The sequence below is a fragment of the Pelophylax lessonae genome, assembly GCF_965119305.1.
Source record: "Pelophylax lessonae genome assembly, chromosome: 6".
Taxonomy (NCBI): Eukaryota; Metazoa; Chordata; class Amphibia; order Anura; family Ranidae; genus Pelophylax; species Pelophylax lessonae.
This window is the reverse complement of record NC_138773.1, coordinates 185540250-185553965: the sequence shown is the minus strand read 5'-3', so window position 1 is coordinate 185553965 and position 13716 is coordinate 185540250. Positions and strand designations below refer to the sequence as shown.

Sequence of the window (13716 nt, the reverse complement as noted above, 5' to 3'; positions counted from 1 at the left end):
ATTTTACTTTGATTTCTTTACATGTGTCACTGAGCTTGCAAAGGCTAAGAATATATCAGATGACAGAAACAGTGGAAATTCCCTATCTCTCAGAATATCAACTCTGTCTGGACAGCTGACCACAAAGCCAATAATATCTTCTAAAAAGCCCCTTTGGAACTTTTATTGAACGTCACCAAGAAATTTCCCATATGACAGAGAATCACGATCTAGATTGACATAATGCTTACTATAATTAGTTGTTAACTTTGATTGGACAAAAGATGTTAATAACAACCCATTTCTTGTACGTCAGATTGTAATGACAAACCCATTTCTGAGTATATTTAAACTCCAGCAATGTTGTAATAAATCAGGTCACTATGATTCAGCCATCTTGAGTCTTGTCTGATCTCATTATATATATATAGCTATATATTGTCTGATTTGGTATCACTGACTAACAGGTAACAGGTATTTTGTACCTGAGGAAAAATTCCACAACAATTTGGCGAGCCAGCCAGGAGAACCTGGTGCTAACCAGTGTTGCATTATAAACTAGGTGCTAGGTACAATGTTGGTAGAGCTGTAAGCACCCCATAAAAGCACCGCCTAAGTCAGACTGTCCTTTCCAAGGAGTTCAAATAGATTACATTGATTTCCCACAGTCTGGTCCAAATGCACATGTTTTAGTTTGTATAGACATTTTTCAGGATGGCCTAAGGCCTGGCCAGTCTCTAGGGGTACAGTACAAACCACAGGAAAAAGGCTTTTGCCCCAGGTAATGTGCAGGTATAGAATCCCAGGTGCAAGATACCTGGGATCTTTTACCTGGGATTTTGTACCTGTTTTAAAGAGTGCAATTGGTTTAAAAGCAATTGACAAAAATGCATAATAGTGTGTTTTCATTCCTACCAGATCCAAATGAGGATACTAAAAGTCATAAAGTAAGGCTACTAAGAGTGCAATTGGTTACACCAACATCCCTCCAGGTAGAAGGGATACATGGATTCACGCCAGTCATTGAAAAAAGGTGGTACAATGATTTTCTTTAAATTTTTGATATGTATGGGAATGTTGGGTATAATGAAGGGGCAGGACAATAAAAGGAATAGACAACCTAAGGCCCAATGTACTGTTAAGTTTAAATACCAGGTAGCCAGGAAGTCAGGATACTCAGGGTCACAATTACACCCAGAGTCCCAGACTATACCTGTGCTAGTAAACCCACTTGCATTAGAGGATCTAAATCAGACAGAGTTTTAAAATCCTATAGAAACATTACCAGTGCACAAAAGGACATGTTAATTCCCCCAAAAGTCGCAGGTTCCAAGAATCCTACAGTGTGTATAGTGTTCTATGGAAATAAAACTGATGTAGGGAGGGTGGACTGTTCACAAGCACTGATAAACATATCCTGCCTACAGCTGACTGTAAACAGCCCATGACATGAAACTTGCATGCATTACAGAAATGAAACTGTTAAACATAAAATATGAGCCATATTAAATGACAATATGGACATTTCTCACCTAGGAGAAGCCCTCAGGTTTCTGTTGTTCAGACAGAAACTGGGGTATTATGAAAGTTATTAATACCCATTTTCACCCCAGGGTGGTCACATTCAGGGTTGGGAATCTATTGTGTCTGTGGCAATAAGGCCCATAGTTTACTTTCTCAGTGTGTCACAGGAACAGGTACTACAACCTCTTTATTTCCAATGGTGTCCGCCCATCCTAATGAACACAGTCTTTTGGAGGTTTTGCCTTATCTCCTAAAATAATGAAAGTGGTGTATTTATATTGATGTTTATGATAATTATGATCTCTAGTTATCTGTAGAATTAAAATAATTATGTGTTTGGTTGATAAGGTTACCAAGGCCAAGGAGACAACCTATTTCAACTCTATACGGAAATAAGAAGTGATTGATGATGCTGAGTATGCTGTAATGAGAAATCTGTCACCTCAAACCCCCCATGTATGACGTAATCTCCACCTCAGAACCTTACCAAGACTCGGACACCCCCCACTGAGGTTTGCCCTCTGGGCCAGTGTTCCAAGCGTAAGGGGCTGCTCCCTTGGAGGAATCTGATAAGCGGAATAGGTAGTTAGTTAGCCTGATCAATAAATTCTCAAGAGGGGGGAGATGTCGTGGCATACCTATCTCGCATTTTCTGTAATACCTTGTTGGCCTTTACAAGATACCTTGCTGGATATGCAGGATGCCTTGACTGGCATTTAGAATGGTTATCTTAAACAAAATGTCTTTTGAGTTAATCTCATTTTACTTTGATTTCTTTACATGTGTCACTGAGCTTGCAAAGGCTAAGAATATATCAGATGACAGAAACAGTGGAAATTCCCTATCTCTCAGAATATCAACTCTGTCTGGACAGCTGACCACAAAGCCAATAATATCTTCTAAAAAGCCCCTTTGGAACTTTTATTGAACGTCGCCAAGAAATTTCCCATATGACAGAGAATCACGATCTAGATTGACATAATGCTTACTATAATTAGTTGTTAACTTTGATTGGACAAAAGATGTTAATAACAACCCATTTCTTGTACGTCAGATTGTAATGACAAACCCATTTTTGAGTATATTTAAACTCCAGCAATGTTGTAATAAATCAGGTCACTATGATTCAGCCATCCTGAGTCTTGTCTGATCTCATTATATATATATAGCTATATATTGTCTGATTTGGTATCACTGACTAACAGGTAACAGGTATTTTGTACCTGAGGAAAAATTCCACAACACCAGTCTGTTTCTGCCCCTCTAAAAATGCAAATTTGGAAAAGAATAGGTTTTTCTCCTCTGAGGTATTAACTAGTCAAGTCAGAACATTTTGTGCAGAGAGCCATGCTTCATTAGTGGACTCTAAACAGGCTCATTCAAGCCACTGTACCTGTTGCATAACTTGAGTTTCATGTTCCCTAGAACCATTTTTAACCGCTTTAACTTAGAGATAAATACCCCTCTAAGAAATGCTTTAAAAGTTTCCCAATGTACTAGAGGGTCTGGAAATTGCTAATGGAAGGAAAAAAGTTCCGGAATTTTACTACGAGAAGTAAAAATATTTATCCAATAAGCATTTCTCTTCCAAGAAGATTTAAGAGATAAAGGTGCAGATTTAGCATCTACTCAAATAACCAATGGTAAATGGTCTGACACACTCCTAGCAACATACCTCTCAACTATCCCAGATTCGGGATTCAGGACTATAATGGGATTTGATGTAAGGCCCGGCGAATAAAGGTTTTATCCTGGAGTGAAGCCCAGTGCCAGAATAAGTTCTGGCACTTGGCTCCAATGAAAACGACAAGAGAAAGGCGCACCGACCTTGTGCATTACCATTAAAAAGTTTATAAAAATCAAAGTAGGGCAGCGTACAAATTGGCAGTTTTGGCTCTGAGGAAGAGGGTCCTCCCTCAAAACGCGTAAGCCATACCAGGTTTTGAGGACGCCATCACGCTATCCATCAGTAAAGAAATGTTCTGGAAGCGAGCGGTTCCCATTTCCTACATGCTTGTACATATCCTATGTTGGTGAGTATATTGTACGCTACCAAATATAAAATTAGTGTTGCGCAAGATAAAAATCTATTTAAATGAATATAAAATGTTTTTTATTCCAAAAAGTAAACGATGATACACTCACATTTAATGGTGCATCCATGCACCTTTAGATAGCCCTTCAGACGATATCCCTCTTCACAGTACCGTTGTGGTATAGTGGCATCCCCCTGAGGAAGACACGTGGTCCCTTGTGTCGTCACGCATAGGGGAGGGGCAAGGACGGACGGAGCGCTTCGCTGATCCTAATGTGAGACTGTCAGGCTGGAATAAACATTTTAAAATGGTATAAGCACTATTGTGAGCTTCTCTATTTTCATGATAGGCGGATTACTGAGATGATAAAAGGCTTATCTATGGGATAAGGATACCTGGAACTACCAGATATCTAGCATTCGAACCCAGTTATACCCAATACAGGATTGCTAAGGAGATAATTGGCTAATCTATGGGAAAAGATCACCTGGAACCGCCAGACATTCAGCATTTGAGCACAGCTATATTTTATACAAGGTGAGCGCCCAATCACAAGGGGGTGCACAAGTAGGAAAAAGCTGTGACACCCTGGTCACCCACTCGGTTTTGGGATCACAGCCACACACTGGTGGCTTGAGCCCATATAGGAGACTGTTTTTGCACTTATTATCACTGGATTTTATTGGACACTAAAACCATTGATATATATTTTTTGATATTGTACTTATATATTTAATATTTATTGTACTTAATATATTTAATATTTATTCACTGTCATTTTCTGATTAATGATATTATTTTACAATGTATGGATTTGTATAGAGGTTTCATGGAATAGAAACCATTGAGATACATTTGAGAACCCCAGCACATATTAATTTTTTTTTATATAGCACTACTATCTCTAGCACATTTTTTTAGGATTATATAAAGCACAAACACTTTACCTTTAAGTGACGGATTTCATATAAGGAATAATACAAGCAAACTAAGCTGGGATCCGTAGCAAGAGTGCTGCACGTATTTATTTATACACCTTATCACCATTTTATATTCATTTAAATAGATTTTTATCTTGCACACCTCTAATTTTATATTTATTAGCTCAATTGCACTTTTTATGAGAAGTGAAGTGTATGCGGCATTTTAAAGATCTACAGCAGAGAGGTTGCTCGCAGGAATCTTTGTCTTTTTAGTATATTATACGCTACCGTTCTTTGATTTTCATAAACTTTTTAGTGGTAATGCACAAGGTCGGTGCGCCCTTCTCTTGTCATTTTCTTGTAGTGCTTTTTGGATACCCTTGGTCCTGAGGAGGGTAGCAAGACTGCTTCATTTGTGCCAACAAAACAGCTAGAATATTTACCTTCCCACATACTACCTCGAGCGCAGGAGAGATACTGTCACTTGGCTCCAATGGCTTGCCCTCAAGCACACACTAGCATGGGCAGAAGTAAGACCAACCCTGGGGCTTGTGCAGGATGCCTGGGGTCCAGCATGCCGCAAGCATGGCTGTGTATATGTGAGAGGCAGCTGCCGGTGAGAGATTCCGGGTGCCTCACACATATACAGAGCACTGCTGAGTGAGAATCCACCTCCTTCTTGGCTGCAATGCTTTCCTTCACACAGACATGAGAGGGAGGTGGGGAGGAGTCATGGTCGAATCTATTGGTAAGGTGGGCTGCCGCCACAATTTCACCCATGCCCCAATGGATAGTGTGCCTAGTCGCTTCTCTTCCCATCCCTGCACTCAGGGGAAAGGCAGTCTGGAGCAGTTAATGTCTTCCAAGGACTGCTCATCCTCCGGCAGCAGGAAATGTGGATGGGTGGGCCGTAATCATACCGTGTACAGCCTGATCTATGGATCTAGTGACATGTGCAGTATGGAGGAGCATTGGTATAACAGGAGGGGGAGAGCACAGCCAGCAATCCCACCCCCCACTCCACCAATTTTGTACTTGGGTTGGGAAAAGAGGTTTGTGGAGGGGGGGTTATTTGCACTGGGAAGGATAATTTGGGGGAATTCATGCTAGGAGGGGATGGGGGGCTTATGTTTGAGGAGGAATGGGGAGGATTTTACCCCCTGTACCCTGCCCTACTGACTCCCTGTCATCCAGCCTCCAGAGAAGAGAATGCTGCAGATAAACAGGTACAACTTAAGTAGAAGGATTTATTTAATCTCTGTGTATCACCCAAAACTAGTCATTTCACTGGGTATATGTAAGGGTGTACAACCATTTTACATGTGCCATAGAGTACCTACTCACACCTAACATTTAGGGCCGCGTTGTCTGAGAGATAGTGTAAATCTGGGGAGCTGTAGTGGATTTAGATAATTTCTATGAAGAATGTACAGAAGCACCTTCATTTTAAATGAGCTGCCTCAAACCTTAATGCAAGGAAACACACTATTTTTTTTTCTCTATTTTTTTACGCAGTGCACTGTAAGGCGCAACTGGGTTACATCCTAACATTGCAGTGCACAACAATGCAAATGCAGTCTGGTTTGATGCCTAGGTATGATGGAGACTATTTTAAAATAAATAGCACCTAAACATACCACACTGTGTGTAAGGCACTTCAGTAGTGCATGGTAAAATAAATGCTTTACCACACATTACTACAATCTGATAGTATTATTGGACCTTCAGTGTATGTATAGTTCACCAGTATTGTGTAATCAGTTTTGTGTATCCGAAGGCAGTTGTCCCATGTGTTTGGTTTTTGTTTAGAAAGAGTAAAATAAAAATCAGAAAGTCAACAAAATCCTTTATAGATATATTTTTATTACTTTCCCTGCCACCAACGCACGTTTTACGTTGGCAGCAGCGGCGACACTTGTACACACCCCCAGCTGCTATAGCTGTAGTGTGTATAAAACAATAAAACATTTCTTGATTAAAAAAAAAATATATATACACACCACTTTTTAAGCCCGACCCTGCTATCATACATTGGGTAAAGAGTGACCTTGACTCATCCTCTGACACTACTGGGTGGGCAACTGACACATCACTGGCCTATCTGAAAGAACAATTTACATTGCCAGATGATTTCAGTAAATCCTTGCAGATCAATTTGTTTATAAGTTTTTTGTAAATATGTGTTGGCTGAAAAGTTTTTTGATATTTGAATGATAATGTTTGTTATCTGACCAATTGTGAGTGATCAATACATCCAGAGACTCCGCACCACAACTGCATGATTTGCTAGATGTGTGGCTTGCCATTAAAAATTGTTGTCACCCATGCGTGCCTACAGGGGGCATTTCCTGCACTGCAGGTGGTGTTAATGGGCCCTTAATGGATTTAGAGAAGAGATCGCTGCAGATAAACAGGTACAACTTAGGTAGAAGGATTTATTTAATCTCTGTGTACCACCCAAACCTAGTAATTTCACTGGGTATATGTAAGGGTGTACAACCATTTTACATGTGCCATAGAGCACCTACTCACACCTGACATTTAGGACTGCGTTGTCTGAGAGATAGTGTAAATCTGGAGAGCTGTAGTGGGTTAGATAAGTTCTATAAATAATGTACAGAAGCCCCTTATTTTAAATGAGCTGCTGCCAAACCTTAGTGCAAGGAAACACACTATTTTTTTCACAGTGCACTGTAAGGCACAACTGGGTCAAAACCTAACATTGCAGTGCACAACAATCCAAATGCAGCCTGGTTTGATGCCTAGGTATGTTAGAGACTATTTTAAAATAAATAGCACATAAACACACCACACTGTGTGTAGTGCATGGTAAAACAAATGCTTTACCACACATTACTACAATGTGATAGTGTCATTGGACCTTCAGTGTATGTATAGTTCACCAGCATTGTATAATCAGTTTTGTGTATCTGAAGGCAGTTGTCCTATGTGTTTGGTTTAGAAAGAGTAAAATAAAAATCGCAAAAATCAACAAAATCCTTTATAGATATATTTTTATTACTTTGACTGCCACCAACGCAAGTTTTAAGTTAGCAGCAGTGGCGACACTTTTACACACAGCTTGTACACCCCCCCAGCTGCTATAGCTGTAGTGTGTATACTTCCTCAGGGCACTGTCAGCTTTCTTGTGGAATGATTCTCCCTGCGCTAACCCCCCCTCATTGCCATGTATGCCATGGCACCACTAGCTGTCAGCTTCTTGTTTCTTCCTGTTTCAGAGCTGTCATTCCCCAGCCTATGGCTGGGGTAAAAGCTAACCCAGCACAGTCTATGCTTGTTCAGCATCAATGGGTTGCAGAGGTGACATTCAGGGTCTAATAGAACCCTAATGTCACTTTTAGAAGGACCTATTAGTTACATTGTGTTATCACATAGAGACTTGTCAGCTCCCTATGTGATTGTGTAGCGCTTACAACCACAGGAGCCACTGGAAAAGATGGGTTCCCTGTTCTGCCATGACTCTCCAAAATGCTCAGTCCCCACTGAAACACTTAGTCATATACTAGCAGTCTACACCTGTAGACTTAAGGGTTAGCAGTTTACCACTCCGCACTGCACAAGAATAAGGCCACAAACAGCTTGGGGATAATTAATTGTATTAAGACAAAACAATGCAAACAAACAGAGGGTTAAAAAGTAAATATATAATTACACAGACATAAGAATTCTATGAAGGGTGAAATGGTTAATTACCCACTAGTTAGCATTCAAATGTTATAGCAAGACTAAATTAAACTACTACCAGGTAACTGGAGTCTCTAAACAACCTCAACAACAATGCATAAAAGAAAGGAAAAGGAGGCTCAAACACCTAGTGCATTACCCGTGGTGCTGTTTAAAATGTTTTAATAAAATGCTGAATGCAAACTCACAAACATAAAGAATTGAAATCGTGTTACAAATTCCCGTCACACGTATGTTGGAACATGTCCTGGAAATTGCGACCGCTACCGTGTTTCGGGAGTCAAGCTCCCTTCTTTTGAGCTCTGAAGAAGGGAGCTTGACTCCCAAAACGCGGTAGCGGTCGCAATTTCCAGGACATGTTCCAACATACGTGTGACGGGAATTTGTCACACGATTTAAATTCTTCATGTTTGTGAGTATGCATTCAGCATTTTATTAAAACATTTTAAACAGCACCACGGGTAATGCACTAGGTGTTTGCGCCTCCTTTTCCTTTCTTTTATGCACCCGTTTTGGAGTTCCCTGCCTGAGGAGAGCAGCACGCCAGTCTTCCCCTTTGGAGTGAGCGCTTGGCTGAAACATTTGTTTGGAGTGTTGCAACCTCAACAACAAGTTCATAGGACTCAAAAAGGTTCCTGGTGTACACCTTGTGCATACCACCCCAACAGTGAGTGGTATTGGGGTAACCCTGGAGGTGGTAGAAAGTACTTTGTGCCTAGTAATTAACATTGGCTGGCTTTCAATGGGGCACTTCTTTAGATGGTGCACTGCCCCTTTAGGAGTGTTAGTGAGTAAGATAAGGCAGGGGTGATGATAAGTAGAACCAGTCTCTGCTTGGACTAACAATGTATGCAGGGCATTTAGGAAGTGCAGCTACGCTCAATACTTCTTGCTTGGCAGGCAGGTAATTCCGTCCCAATGGCTTGGCAATCAACAGTCCCTAGTAATCAGATATCGGCCTCTCACACAGGCTGCAGTCTCTCAATTTCAACGCTAAAGATGCAGTGGCTCTCTCTTTATGTCAAACTCAGTCTGTGAAGGCAGGCTAAGGTGCAGGTCTATCCCCATGTACTAATGTGGGTGAACAGGCACAGAAACAGGTGCTCTTAGCTTTTCTCTAATGGCTCCAATCTCTTGGATGTGAGGCACAGACCATGATCGCAGGTCTTTACCAGTTGCTCTCTTCTCTGGACTGCTCCGATCAAGATCAGTTTTCCTGGGAAGTAAGTGAAACCAGGTGCAAAGATTTGTGGAAATCAAAGTCCACACTCTGCCAGCCTCCATTAACAAACATTGCCCAGTGCCCCTTTAAGAACTACAATTCCCATCGTCCATAGCACCTGCATAGAGAGTCCGTACTAATGCTCCCATTGGCTCTCTCTTTCTTTCCCTCTGATTGGATCCATACTGCACTGCCAGCAGGAAGAAGAAAGAGCAGGAGTGGGCAGCAAACACACAGCAACAGCACAGCCAGCAGTGAGAAAAAAAAAAAACTGGTTGCATTCCTCTCTGTTTACACAGAGGTGGAAGTAAGAGGCAGGGGATTATACATAACTGGCAGCATCACCCAGCTAAAATTGTAATAAAGTTAGGTGAAAAAAAAGCTTTTTAACAATTAAAGGTACACTAAATCAATTTAATTATGAAAAAAAAGAAAAAAAAAACGAAGTTTTCCTTCCCCCCGCGAAAACACTTAAACGTCAATGGATGCTTTAGGTGTTCCTATGTATGAAAATGACAATTGTGCTACACATTTAGGTATTGCCCTGCACACCAGACAGAGAGCAATAATTCTAGGGCCATCATTCATGGGTAACTCTGATCTGATTACCTGTGAAGGCTTTTGAAACGTCACCTATGGACAATTTTGAGGACCCTAGTTTGTCACTGCAAGTGTAACTCTAAGGCTTAACATGATTGGTATCTATTTCATCTTTTATAATCTACCAAAAAAATGGGTAAAATGTTATGTTTGTATGCACTAAAATTACCTTAATTGTGTTTTTTTTACTGAAAATAGAGGCTTGAGGAACCATTGCGCTAATATTGTGTGTCAAAAAAAATATTAGAAACTACCAGCATTTTATTCTCCAGGGTCTCTGCTTTCAGATCACATACAGTATAATGTTTGGGTTTTTAACTAATCTTCAGGTGCACAATGTGCATTTTTAAAGATTTTATGGTTACAGATTCCCTAATGAAGAAGTAAAGACAATTTTTAGTTCTGAGACAATTGGATATACTAATACACTTAGGCATTGTTTAATATATTCCTTCTTTATGCACATTGTCAAAGCTTCAGTTGGGTATGTTAAAATTAAAGTCAGCAGCTCCATAAACTGTAGTTGCTGACTTTTAATAAACAGACACTCACCTGCACAGGGATCCAACATGTGCTCACCTAAGCCAGGATTCTTCACTGGCCTTTGGTCCCCACCACTGATTTCTTGTGGCTTTACAGCCATCTGCTCACTGCAAATACGTGAGCAGCTCTGTGCTTGATCCCGCAGCATTCTGGGACCTGTGATGTGTCCCAGAAGGCTGGGGCAGGGAGGGGGAGGAGAACTTCCGCTCGGATCACCTAAATGATTTTGTTAGAAGTGGGAGTGGGTACCTGTCCCCAAAGAAGGGCAGAACTTCTCATTTTGGGTGACGTTCCACTTTAAGTTGTGTGTTTTTTCAAAATTTGCTGCATTTATTTTCCTTTAAGAAAATACATTTGATCTACATTATCTTTTACACACATAAGGTTGGATACGGCACATCATACATCTCACACAATGTCCAATAAAAAAAGTTTGTAGCATGCTGTGTTAGCCAAATAGGTTATACATTTATTCTGGATAACAGGAAGGTTTGATTTTACACATTTTTGTATAACTGGAAATATAAAAGTATTAAAAAGTATTACACCGTACTTATATATACCATTCATATGTACCTAAAAGTAAGAAAATATACTGTAGGGTAACATATCATTACGAATACATATACAGTCTAATGTGAATGACTTTTACAGTTGCTGGTATACATTAGGATAGATGGCAAACATATAGCTTTATTGTTATGCTAAAATCGCAGCAATTATTTATAATCAGTTGGTAACAAAATAGAGACAGTATAATATCAAATAAAATAGACTGTACCTTTTCACTTGTCCTTCTCAAATGTGTTGCCACCCGGATCTTGCACACAAAGAAACCACGTTTCTCGGGCTTGAATTTAAAGTGCAATTTACTTGCCTTTTTTTTTTTTTTACACAGGGAAAATGGAAAAAAAAACTGTCAATAGGAGAGAGAGTGCTTTTCAGAAACATTACCTAAGACGCCTTTTAAAATACTGCATTTTAGGGATGGTTTGGCAGAAATCCAACAGCACTGAATGCTGCAGTGGTTAGTTTACACCGTAAATGCATTTGTGGGTAAAGAAGTGTATAATTAATGATAAAGAGTTACCATTTGACAGCATAACCTGTGAATAACATCCTAATTATCAGCAGCATGAGCATGTACCTACTGTTTTCACTGCAAAGTCATCCAACGTATCCATTGTAGGTTTGCTGCAGTGAGCTGAAAATGCAGTCTCATCATTGCTATACTGTAGTGTCCTATTAAACTGCATTGGTTTAAAGTTGCAGTCATGAAATTAAAAATTCTTAAAAATAAAAAATTCAAATAAAAAACATTCTTCCATTCATTAGCAGTCAAATGCATGTATTTACAGGCATTGCTTGGTAGAAAGAGAGAGTATACAGTATATTGCATGAAAATTGTGTAAATAATATTTGGCAATTTGCATAACACCCAAAGCCAAAACGTAATATATATTGCAGCTTACTGTCTTTTTTCATTTTTTTCCACCTGGTGATTTGGCTGGTAGCACAACTGCTATCTTAGGGTTGCTACATTCACTCCTCCACTGTAGTAATGGAGCACTGTCAGCCCATGAAGAGTCTAGTAGGTGAACTAATAGATGGACTTATGTAAGTGACAAACAAGTAAACGACCAGTTCCAACTCCAGGCATGGACATTGTTAAAAGTAAAAGAAGTTACCTTGGGGCAGGTATGTTAACCACTTGCTGACCGCCGCGGTATATGTAGCCCCGGCAGGGCAAAGTGACGTACCGGTACGTCACTAGCTTTCGCCGCTCTGGTGCGCGCGCGGTCCCACCGATGACACGGTTGGGTTCAGAACCGATCGGTCATCAGGTCCAGGCCAATCATTTTTGGCCTGGATCTGTTGATCGGTCCTGCCCAATCAGATTACCCTCTGAGCCTGTGAAATATAAACACAGGCTCAGAAAAGATGTGCCCTCCCCTCCCATCCTCCTTTTTGGATCCAGCGTGAGAGGAGAGCACATCTAACTGTGAGTACTGCATCAAGCACACCCACACACAGGTAGATAGGCACATTTAACCCCCGATCGCTCCCCCAATTAACCCCTACAGCCCCTGACACAACACACACTGTATACAGCATATAGCATTTTCCTATATACCTGTATTAGTGTGATTTGTGGTCAGGTGTAGCGCTTGCGACCCCCCCTTTTTCACTTAAAATACCCGCCACCCCCCAATAAAGATTTGACCCCCTGATCACCTCCAGTTAACCCCTACAAAGCTGTCACATTCAACACTAATACAAATGTATTATACAGTGTTTTTGTATATTTGTATTAGTGTGATTGTGATCAGAATTAGCGCAGGCGACTAAGTTTCTGTCCCGAGAAGGTTTATGGTCCCCTCCACCCCCCCAATAAAGATTTAACCCCCTGACCCCCCCTGATCACCCCTAGACCCCCTGTCACAACACACACCGTATACAGTATATAGCATTTTCCTATATACCCGTATAAGTGTGATTTGTGAACAGGTGTAGCGCTTGCGCCCCCCCCTTTTCCACTTAAATTATCCACCACCCCCCCAATAAAGATTTAACCCCCTGATCCCCCCCCCTGATCACCCCCCAGTTAGCCCCTACCCCTGTCACATTCAACACTAATACAAACGTAATATACTGTGTTTTTGTATTAGTGTGATTGTGATCTGAATTAGCGCTAGCAACTAAGTTTCTGTCCCAAGGAGGTTTAGAGTCCCCGCCACCCCCCCAATAAAGATTTAACCCCCTGATCCCCCCCTGATCACCCCTACACCCCCTGCCACAACACACACTGTATACAGTATATAGCATTTTCTATATAACCGTATAAGTGTGACTTGTGACCAGGTTTAGCGCTTGCCACCGTTTCTTTTATCCGTAGGATACCCGCCACCCCCTCCCAATAAAGATTTAACCCCCTGATCCCCCCTGATCACATCCAGTTAACCCCTTCCCCCCTGTCACATTGCACACTAATACACACATAATATACTGTTTTTACTGTATTTTGTATGTGTGCTTGTGACTTGAGTTTGCGCTAGCGAGTTCGTTTCTATCCCAAAGGAGGTTTAGGGTCCCCGCCACCCCCCCAATAAAGATTTAACCCCCTGATCCCCCCCTGATCACCCCCAGTTAACCGCTTCCGTGCCCTGTCACAGTGTCACTTTTA

At 40.9% G+C, this 13716-nt stretch overlaps 1 protein-coding gene across 1 annotated transcript in view; it reads right to left on the bottom strand.

Moving 5' to 3' along the window:
* The window catches only part of TRPM2 (transient receptor potential cation channel subfamily M member 2), a 349568-nt gene extending 337800 nt beyond the window's left edge, over positions 1–11768 (bottom strand). Inside the window, exon 1 of the mRNA XM_082260372.1 lies at positions 11680–11768. The gene's annotated coding sequence lies outside the window, so the exon portion shown is untranslated. The remainder of the gene's footprint in view (positions 1–11679) is intronic.
* Positions 11769–13716: the final 1948 nt, after the last annotated feature.